At 43.7% G+C, this 9,924-nt stretch overlaps 1 long non-coding RNA gene across 1 annotated transcript in view; it reads left to right on the top strand.

Annotated features, from left to right (window-relative positions):
- The first annotated feature begins 3,005 nt into the window (after positions 1–3,005).
- Positions 3,006–9,924, top strand: part of LOC307036111 — a 233,731-nt gene continuing 226,812 nt past the window's right edge. Inside the window, exon 1 of the long non-coding RNA XR_013807282.1 lies at positions 3,006–3,391. This is a non-coding gene — a long non-coding RNA (uncharacterized lncRNA). The remainder of the gene's footprint in view (positions 3,392–9,924) is intronic.

The raw sequence follows: 9,924 nt of genomic DNA, 5'->3' as shown, positions 1-9,924 counted from the left end.
TTCAGAGAAGAAAAAGAGATGTTATCTATCAAAACCCAGTTAGATTAACATTCATTGGATTACACACTTTTTTTGTTTGTGTGGATATGTAGCACATTAACATTTTAATAGCACTTAATGACTGACTGAATGGAAATGACAATAAATGAAAATATAAAACGAAAAAAGCGATCATGAAAATGTTTCCAATAAATGAATAAAATGATTTTTGACCACTTTGTTGTTCAGATATATCACATATTTGTAACTAAATGATACATGAATTGAAACAAAACACATTTTAAACTGAGGAGTGACTCGTGAGTCTCATTTATTTTCTTCACTCCGCTGGGGTACTGCTCTCATGTCAAGAAACATGAGATCAGTGCATGCACTGCATCGTCCAATCAGTGAGCGATACACAGTAAGGGGGCGTGGCGAGTATCTGAGGATTTCATCGGAGGATGGACCGGTGGTTCCTCGATTATCGCTCCTCCATTATCGCTCCTCGATCCTCCGGCAGAAATAAGAGCCATGGGACGGTACTCAAGATGGCGCAGACAAATCAACTTCCGGTGAGACCGAGGAGCGAGGAAATGAAAATAGTCGACCCGAGACAGGGCCATGGCTGTTAATCATGGGCATGCAGAGGAAGAATCCATTAGAATTAGAATCCCCACAGATTTGGGAGAAAATATCTGATAGGATTTTGGAATCAAACAACAAGCAATTAGACCTTCTAGAACTAAACAATAGGCCTGTTCACACCAAGTTCTTTTCCCACAATAGTTCGTGAGAACTCTTTTAGTTCTGATGAACTAAAGCAGATCGCGTTCACATGTTCACACCGAAATTAGTTCCTGGGTAGGCAAATGAAGCCGCTGACGTCAATTCTTCTTCTTCTTCTGCTTTGGGTTTACTGGCAGGCTGCAAACAACTTCACGGCGAGTACAGTAGGTGGGGGTATGCACCTTAATGTAGCAATCCGCCAAAAAACAAAGAAGAAGAAGAAGAAGAAGAAAAACCTCCCGCGTGATACTGCCACGCCCACCTGCTGTATATGACGGCCCGTCTACACTACAGGCATGAAAAAATCTTGAAGCTGGGCGTGTCTGAAGCTTGGCGATTTTTTGCGAGCAACCAATCACATTAACCTCCCGCCCCCGACATACAAAGCAATAGCAATGTTAAAACGAAGTAAACTGGATATGAACTCTCCAAACAGGCGAAAAAACGATCAGTTTCACCCACTGTCTCTGCCACCTCCCTCCATGCCTGGTTCCTCCGGTTTGTATCCCGGTAAATAGTTCCGGTCGTAAAGAACCGGGTGATTTGCTACCGTAATATCTCGTTTGGAATATGAGGAAATGAACTGCGGTCTGGCTCTCCCAGCTTGCACGCGGTTTTATTGGCTGAGCTTGCACTGGCGGGATTTGCATAAACGGAATTTGATTGGCTGATGCCAAGCATCGAGCCTCAAAAGTTGAACATTGTTCCGGCCCGTCTACACTACAGGCATGAAAAAATCTTGAAGCTGGGCGTGTCTGAAGCTTGGCGATTTTTTGCGAGCAACCAATCACATGAATCTCCCGCCCCCGACATACAAAGCAATAGCAATGTTAAAACGAAGTAAACTGGATATAAACTCTCCAAACAGGCGAAAAAACTATCAGTTTCACCCACTGTCTCTGCCACCTCCCTCCATGCCTGGTTCCTCCGGTTTGTATCCCGGTAAATAGTTCCGGTCGTAAAGAACCGGGTGATTTGCTACCGTAATATCTCGTTTGGAATATGAGGAAATGAACTGCGGTCTGGCTCTCCCAGCTTGCACGCGGTTTGATTGGCTGAGCTTGCACTGGCGGGATTTGCATAAACGGAATTTGATTGGCTGATGCCAAGCATCGAGCCTCAAAAGTTGAACATTGTTCAACTTTTGATGCCGATAGATGCTCGTGATGCTTGCAAAGCCATGCCATGCTCCCCACAATGCAGTTCGGCGAAGATTAAAAACCTTCTACGTCACCCCATTCAAGTGAATGGGCGAAGCGTTGAAAGCATTTTTTGATGCCTGTAGTGTAGACGTACCGTTCAACTTTTGATCCCGATAGATGCTCATGATGCTTGCAAAGCCATGCCATGCTCCCCACAATGCAGTTCGGCGAAGATTAAAAATCTTCCACGTCACCCCATTCAAGTGAATGGGCGAAGCGTTGAAAGCATTTTTTGATGCCTGTAGTGTAGACGTACCGTGAGGCGTCTGTTTACCTTCCGACCTCAGACATGAGCTTTGTCTGAGTTATTTAAGCAAGCAAATACAGATCGTCGACCAGTCAAATGCAATAGCAATGCTGATTCGGAAGCAAAGGCGGTTAAGAAGGATTGACAAAAGGATTGGACGACGACATGCACGCGCTATGGATTGCGTAACCTGTGTGAAATGAATAAACTGTGCCAGGTGTGTCGTATGCACAGTAAATAGGCTCAGCAGTTAACACACCTTTATTATATATCCTCCTGAGAGCAACTGCATCCGTCTGCCATGAACCCTACTTGTTAGTTTTGGCCCAGAGTGGCCTCCATGTGTGTCGTGTAAAATGGGGGAAATAAAAACTTAGTAAATCCCCATGTCCTCCACACATTCATAAAAACATTTAGTTTTAGGTCAAATAATTATTACACTGCTCTGAAACTCACTTCACTAACTCCTAAGATGTTCCCTTACTATAATTAATTAAAAATATTGAACTCACAACACTGGTAATTACAAACTTAACCATTTCTCTTTCTATAAATAGTGCTTGTGTTGATGGACGCCATTTTGAAATACAATGAAATTATCTTTTTCAAAGCCACATATTTGGGGTGGGATCATAGGGACCGACCCAATAAATACAGCTTCGCCAGTTTATAACCGATGAAACATGATGGTATCAGAATAATCACTTACATGTGATGTAAAGGATGCTACACCGGTCACTGTAAATATAAAGTGTCAGAGGAGAAATAAGCAAGATACAGGATCTGTTTAATCACCATGTAGGTTCTCTTTTATTGCACATTCAAGACAATATCAATAATGGCATCACGCTGTCCGAGGTGTGTCGTATGCATGTAAATACAAGTTAAAAGTTTTAATGTAAATAGAAGTTAACATTTTCAATATAAAAGAAAGTGTCAGTAGTATCAAAACAATATAATAAGAGTGGCAATATAATAACAATAGCTCAGCAGCAGACACATAGCGGCATATATATATAATCACAATAATAAAAAATTAACTGTCCCAGGTGTAGGCAATTTGGGGTGTGTAAACTGTGATCGTTATTCTCGCGTCCAGGAGAGAAGCTTTAAAAATGAGACTAAATGGAGTCTCTGAGAAGATTCAATTGGGTACTTTAATTAAAACAACAAGGCGTGGTAGCAGTGGCGTCAATTCAGCCAAAGCTAAGGTATGGCAAGGTTACTAGTCACATGACTTAACTACAGTATCAATCAATATACATGCCCAGCAAATAATCATAACAAAAGTGACAAGTCTGCTATGTAGCTTTTCTGTGTGGTTAGGAAAATTTGAACTTTTTCAAATGCAGCCTCACTCACATCCCGCTAGCGCAAGTAACTATGGACACAAACACTTAACTACGCACGTCAATCAATCAATTCAGTCAAATGCGCCGTTACGCATCCGTTTTCAGCACCATGGATAGCAAGCGGCAGGGTTAGACAGCAGTAATAGCCTTTCTGACACAATTTCACTCTTTCTGTTCACTTCATTCACTATGTAATTGCAACAATATCACGTGAACATACCAGGTAAACTGCTGTAAACTGTTAAAGTCCAAATATAAAGAGGGGAGGGAGGGAGAGAGGAGAGGGAGGGAGGGAGAAGAAAAGAGAAAGAGAAATCATATTAATAAGATGTTTGGGTATCTTACTTTGAGATGAACTTTATTAATTATTCCACAAGTGGATAACGGCGGGTCCTCAAAGCAGCAAAGTTATTGACGAGTTCATCTGCGTCCAGGGATTTTACGACAGCAGGCTCAACAGCCATCAACATGAGGTTTGTGAGCCTGTCATCGCTCATGGTGGTCCGCAGGTAAGTCTTGACTCTTTTTAAAACGGAAAAGAATCTTTCGTTGGATGCAGTGGAGACAGGAATTGTTGCTGCGATCTTGAATAGCTTGATGACCTCTGAAAAAGCGACAGACATGGTCTTCAGTCGTGTCAAAGCCAGCATTATGTTTTTCTCCTCCTCCACGTCCTCCTTCATCTCAAGTTCAAGGAAAGCTTTTGCTGTGTGACACTGGGAACTGAGAAGGGTGGTGTCGATCAGTTCATCATAGAGTTGTGCAAACTGTTCCATTTTAACTACATCCATGAAATGGGGAGATGAACAATCAAATGCCTGGATAGCATTAAGTAGCTCATCATTATCTGTAAATCGGCGATCTAACTCAGAGATGAAGCGGTCCAGTGTTTCAAAGTATAGTCTTTTTTCTTGGTCATCTCCTGTTTGTCTCTGGCCACTGGATGATCCGACAATAAACCCTGCCAAGGCTTTGGACACACTCCGTGCTCTTGCTGGTCGCAGAGGGGCAGTGTCGCTGCTTGGGAGGCCGAGCTCTGTGGAAAATGCCTTGGCTCTGCTCAGTGTGTCCTGGTACTCTTTATCTGACCTCATCTTTTCCAGCTGGGCCTTAGTACTCCGTATGAGGTTGGAAGCCATCGTGATTGCAATGTCTTTTGTCTGAAGCTGTTCAGACAGTCCATAAGTGAGATTTAAGATTTTTTCTAGGACATGAAGACGCACAACAAAAGTGACTGTCAGCATATTTGTCCGAAGTCCAGCAGCTTCAGTTGAACCCTCTGCATGAGCGTCAATAGTGGCATCTAACACAGCTAGTATAGCCTCGTAGCGCAGTTTTATCTTCTGTAGAGCCCTATACCAATACAGCCACCGAGTGGGACAGGTGCGCTCCAAGTGCAGTATTTTGTTGTGTCCCAACTTCTTTTGAGCCTCAATGAAAAGCATGTGTCTGGTATTGCTATTTGCAATACAAGTATATAGTGTTTGAACAACACCAAAAAACTCTGCCATCTCTGGTATTTCAGTTATCGAGCTCACAAGCACAAGATTTAGTCTATGTGCATGACAGTGTATATACGCTGCATGCGGCACTTTTTCACGTATTAAAGCCTGCACTCCACGCACATTACCCCGCATAACACTTGCACCATCGTAGCATTGTGCAACACACAGCTGAATATCTAAACTCGATAATTCCTTTATTATTTTCTGGGCCAGGGATTCAGCTGTCAGGTCCTTCATGTGATAGGTTCCAATGGCTCTTTCCTTTATAATCCCGTCATGTAGGCATAACGGATCAAAATGGCCAGCTGCTCCTTCTTAGACAGGTCTTTCGTTTCATCCACTAACACTGAAAAGTACCGTGCTTCTCCTACTTCATTTATGATTATACTTCTGATATTTTCCCCAATAACTCTCACCATATCATTCTGGGCTTCTGGGGAAGAATAGTGCGCATACCTGCGTTCCTGTTTGCTTTTCACGTTCCTGTCATCTGTTGCAATAACGTCCAAAAGTTCAAGGAAATTTCCTTTATTTTCATCCTCATCTCTCTCGTTGTGGCCACGGAGAGGGAGGGCCTGTCTTCCCAGAAATGACGTGATTTTGAACAAGGATTTGACGTGAGCCCGGTTCTCCTGCACCTCATCTGTCCTGTTTGCGTCAATCCGACTTGCGATGGATTCCTTATGTCCGCTGATCACAGCCTTAAAGTTAGACCACGCTAATGCAGCACAATTGTGTCTACTGCTCCCTTGATGATCCCGGAGATTTTTTTTCATGTTCTTCCAACATGTGTATCCAGTGTCTATGAACACACGCAGTCCATGCCTGTCACCTGTTAAAGTTGAGGCTCCTCCAAAATGACGGCATGCAAAGCAATAAACTGCATCTTCTTGCGCAGAATATTCAACCCAGTCATATTCCTGATACACACTGACATTAAAGCGTCTTCCATTTCTAGTTGGGAAGTGGGTCAAACGAGGACGCCTGAGTCCGTCTGTTTTACATCCACTAATATCCTTCTTCTCTGCTCCAGTTGACCCAGAGGCTGCTACTGCTGCTGCACCCGGGCCTTGACCTTCCTTATCGCTGTCCACGTCTGATCCAGCTCTTTCAATCTGAGAAATTGGTGGGGACTCAGACTCGGATTCAATTCGAGAAGTCGGTGTGGACGAGTTCTCAGCCTCCATGCATGTAGTCTCCGTCTCCCTGTTAGCATCTGCATCCCCGGCGCAGGTGCTGGAGTGGCTAACAGCCTCGTTAACAGCTTGAATCCCACCTTCACTACCTGGTCCTTCTCCCTCTGCTGCTGGGGCAACATTGGAGCCATCACCTTCACCTGCCTTTTTTTTGATAAAAAAGATTCTAAAGTTCTTTGCTTTCTTTTCATTTTAGTTAATTAGCTTAGCCGAAAAATAAAAAAAACCGCGATAACATGACCCGCTCTGACCTCCGGCGGCTTCTCGTCAGGAGATACCACATTTCAAGATAGGGAGGGGGGATACGTTACGATAAGTATTGGGAAAGATAATATCTAGACTAGAGAAATCGATTGTGTTGTTCTGATTTTCATTTGTATTTAATTTATATGTATTAAATAATAGAATAATCAATACAAATTGACACAGAGTAATTCCATAAATTTATTTTTTAAAAACGAACATTTACATTTTCCCCTGGAGCCAAGGTGTGGCAGCTGTCATACCTTGCCATACCCAATTGACGCCTCTGCGTGGTAGTGTTACAAGCAGGATATTGTTCAGGTGAGGAGAGAAAAGCTGCAGCTTCCTCTCCAGCCGAGCAGAAGAGACCCCAAAAAGCTCCGTCACCTCTCTATATATCTCATTTGGCTCCTCCTCTTCAATGGCGGCTGTGGCGTAATCCCTCCTTTCACCAATGTCCGATATCGCACATAAGAGAGGATTTTGACATTGTACATTCAATATATACTTAAACACGCCTCTTCTCCTCATATTATCTTTCATCACTTTTCATTTAACACATTCTAAACGCTGTAATCAATACTCTAAAAAATACAGAAAATACTTCACGGCTGGTTTGGTTTCCGGTCATTCCGGATGTTGTCACATGCTACCCACGTCTGTAAACAATAACTTTATTCAAATAAACTGTACCTTCATTCAATATTCAGCAATAATAATATCTCTACGTCTATAGTTGTAGTGTTAAAATCAGTAGGTTTCGGTGTGCATCACTCCATGTCATTTCGCTACTAAATTCACCTCTATAGGAAATGGTAAATTAGCCAAATGCTAAATGCTAACCGGAGATGAAGGATTTTCAGAATAAAAGCTTAACAACTTGTTGTGCACAAGAATTAAACATTAAAACATTGATTTTAATTTCTAACAGGTGAAGTGTCTTGCCCAGGGACACAACGACATGTTGACTGCAGTGGGGTTTGAACCTGTGCTCCCCTGATCCGAACACCAACTTACTTGTCCACATGCCTCCCAACGAGTCATTGTACAGTTTATCAACGATGACAAATTTTCTTTTTAAAATTGAATGCCTGTTGGATTTAATCAGCTCACTTAGCACTGCCAGAAGCCCAGCCTGAAAGGTATTTTGTTGCTCCACCTGGTGCGCCGACACCTCTAACTGGCGCGCAGCCTGGCACGCCGCCGAGTCAGCATGGCGCGGCATCAACGTGAGCAGCTGGTCGTCCGATTCCTGGGCCTTGTGTGAATGCAGCAGCCGTTCGCAATGCATCTCCTTGGCACGCAGGTCCTCATTCTCCTTGCTGACCATGGCACGGCGGTCCTCCATCGCCATGATGGTGTCAAGGAAGCTGTCATCCCGTGCCCGCTTTCCTAAGAGGAGAAATAAGCAGATACAAGATCAGTTTAATCGCCTAGTAGGTTGTCAACAGAGACAACATTGGACATGGTGCCAGGCCCGGCTCCAGGATGAAATGACTGAGGGGGCTGTTAAAAAATCAGAGGGGGCGATTTTTTTTTCGGTGATGTGTAGCGACACACCAACCTGAGACCAAAGAACGCGTACCGAAGGCGTCCCGACTTTTACGTCCGCTACGTCGCCTGCGTCGGCTACGCCCGCCTACTAACACACCGATTTAGTTCAGGGGGCTTTTTGGTGTGTATTGGTGCGTTCACACCGGAGTACTTTTCCCACAATAGTTCATCAGAACTCAGATATATTTGCGTTCACACCAAAAAGCCCCCTGAACTAAATTAGTTCATCAGACCCATTTTTGCCCCCTTTTCAGTCCCTGCTAGAGAGCAGGGACTTTTCGTGGGAGAAAAAGGATCCTATTTCAGATTGGCTGGGCGGATTGCAAACCACGCCCCGTAAAACTCCCAAAAGGTTTTGTGAAGCCGCCATTTTATTATCCTCGCATTAGCATTATTAGCATTAGCCCAGCGCAGCGCAGAAACGGAGAGAGACTAACTTATGGCAACACAAAAGAAAACATGGAAGCGGTTGAGATGAGGAGGTGTCGGTGTTCTGGCGATTTACTCGGAAGGCTTCAGTAGTTCGCTGCTGGGAGTCCCAGCAGCTTCTACTGAAGCCAGTCCCCAACTCTGGGTACTTCCGTATACGCCGTGAAGTTGTTTGCGGCCTGCCAGTAAACCCAAAGCAGAAGAAGAAGAAGAAGAAGAAGAAGAAGTGACGTCAGCGGCTTCATTTGCCTAATCCACCCCCAGGATCTCATTGCGGTGTGAACGCGATCTGCTTTAGTTAATCAGAACTAAAAGAGTTCTCATGAACCGAGTTCTCATGAACTATTGTGGGAAAAGAACTTGGTGTGAACGCCCCTAATGCAACTTTTGCTGAGTTCTGATGAACTATTGTGGGAAAAGTAATCCGGTGTGAACGCGCCATATGTAACCCTTTCAGCTGATTCTGACCGAAACAAGACTCCAACCACAAGCTTGTCTGACAGATATGGAAAAGTCAAACAAAAAGCTTCTAACCAGAATTGAAGACTTGTGGCAGCGCTTAAGGCAGAGCAATATCAAGATAGTTAAGACAGCGAAAGGTAAGGAGGAAGAGAAAGGCAGACTTCATCACTATACTAAAGTTACTGGTGATGAGCAATTCAGCAAAGCCCATTACAGTGCATTGGACGCACCGTAACCCTATAGGACTCATTATTGCAAACTGTATAGCCTAACTCAGGGGTTGGCAACCCGCGGCCCACGGGCCGCATGCGGCCCTTTAAACCCTCTGCTCTGGCTCCCTTGAGTTTAGACAAAGATAAGAAGGAAATAAAAGTATTTGTAGGACTATTTATATTTTGTTGCATGGTTTAAAATGTTTCGTATCTTGTATTTTGAGGTGATACTGTGACACATAAATAAAAAACAAAACGGTTTTAATTAGATCAACTAAAATATGCGTCATATCCTGCTACGGTCCCGCGCGAGCGCCTTTTCTTGGAGGCGAATAGCCTGACCCCCGGCTCGATGAGCGAACTATGGATAAATCAAAGAAAAGTACCGGAGGAACACAGGATTTAATTCTGTGTGGACAGAGTTATATGCTTTCAAAGCAAACGATGCTGGTTTACCGGTATGTTTGATATGTGGAGAGAAGTTGTCAAAGGTGCTGCAGCCTTTACGCATCAAGGAACAACACGGGAGAGGAAGACAGCTGACGATCTTCAGTCATAATTCAATGGGGTATGTAATTTATTTCAGAAAACACTTTTTGTTATATTCCATGGAATGCTCTTAATGTCCCGATAGCAATAAATATATTAAATGATTTGACAATAAATACATACACAAATTAATCTCTGGAAGCCGTAGCGCTGTAAAAAGCATGACCAATCATCTGAGCCGGCCCGGCTAAAATAACTGGATGGC

The sequence above is a fragment of the Notothenia rossii genome (genome assembly GCF_949606895.1).
Source record: "Notothenia rossii genome assembly, chromosome: 4".
NCBI lineage: Eukaryota > Metazoa > Chordata > Actinopteri > Perciformes > Nototheniidae > Notothenia > Notothenia rossii.
Note: the sequence above shows the minus strand (reverse complement) of the source record. Positions and strands in the feature narration are given on the sequence as shown.